Below are 1,159 nucleotides of genomic sequence, written 5' to 3' on the forward strand. Positions count from 1 at the left end.
CACACAGATGCTAGAGAATTATTACTCAGGCAAAGAAATTTCTCTTCTATTCAGAAAGAATGTCTATTGTCAGGGTTTTGCAAAATCTGTGTCTTTGAGCTGGTTGTTAAGTGGACCTAGATAAAGACCGTGCAGTAATCTGCCCAGAAGGCCAAAGAAGCATGTACCTTCTAAGTGGACCCCAGCATATTCTCGAGTAGGGAAACATTGGTGCACGTGCTTTCTTGAGTAGGAACTAGAACATGAACTCTACACATGGCCTGCATTTATTCTAAGCTTTTAGAAAGTTTTGTACTGAAATTCCATTAAGCACTAACACATATTTTGTTTTACACGCATCATATACTACAGTCTTTCAAAAAAGTACACTAGAGAAAATATATTAAGACAATCATAAGGAAGAGAAAATATATTTACTATTCATAAAAGGGAGGTGGATCATCCTAAAGGTCTTCATCAGTCTTCACATTGAGTAGGCTGAGGAGGAGGAAGAGGAGGGCTTGCTGTCTCAGAGGTGGCAGAGGGAGAAGAAAGTCACCCTGTCAGTTCAAACTTGGGTTGTTAAAGGTCAACTGTATGTCTGAATTAATGTGTTAACATTTTTTATACAGGAAGAAATACCAGGTGCTTGAGAAAATTGCTCCTGGTGGAAGCTGGGAATTTTCTGATTCCAGGCTCTGTATTAAAGGTTTCTAGGTGCCAAAGAAACAATCCCATTCAATTTCAGTATGTACAGGAGCTTTTTGAGAAAGTTGAAATGTGTGTTTCCCAAACTTGCATACATGCAGGGCAACTTCTAACTGAGGAAAAGGTAGTTAAGTGTACACTGATGTCTTTGCGGAATATTCCAGGGTCAATAACTATCTCCCAACCGGGTTAGAAGACAATCAAGTAGCTGCTCTGAAGAGTGGAAGTAGAAGGATAGAGAGTCATACTGACCGAAGGAAGGCCAGAGAGTGAGGTTCATCTTCCTAGGGGAATCATAGCATAGAAATAAGGAGAATCTACACCAGAGGTCAGCAACTTTTTTGTAAGAGATCACTCTACAATACCAAATATTCTATACTTGGCAGGTCATAGGGTCTCTGTCAGAACTACCCAACTCTCTGGTGGTGGCAGGAAAGCGGGCACAGACATGCCCATCAACGAATGGGCATAC

This window comes from Otolemur garnettii, unplaced genomic scaffold (genome assembly GCF_000181295.1).
Source record: "Otolemur garnettii isolate 467f Iridium unplaced genomic scaffold, OtoGar3 scaffold00027, whole genome shotgun sequence".
NCBI lineage: Eukaryota > Metazoa > Chordata > Mammalia > Primates > Galagidae > Otolemur > Otolemur garnettii.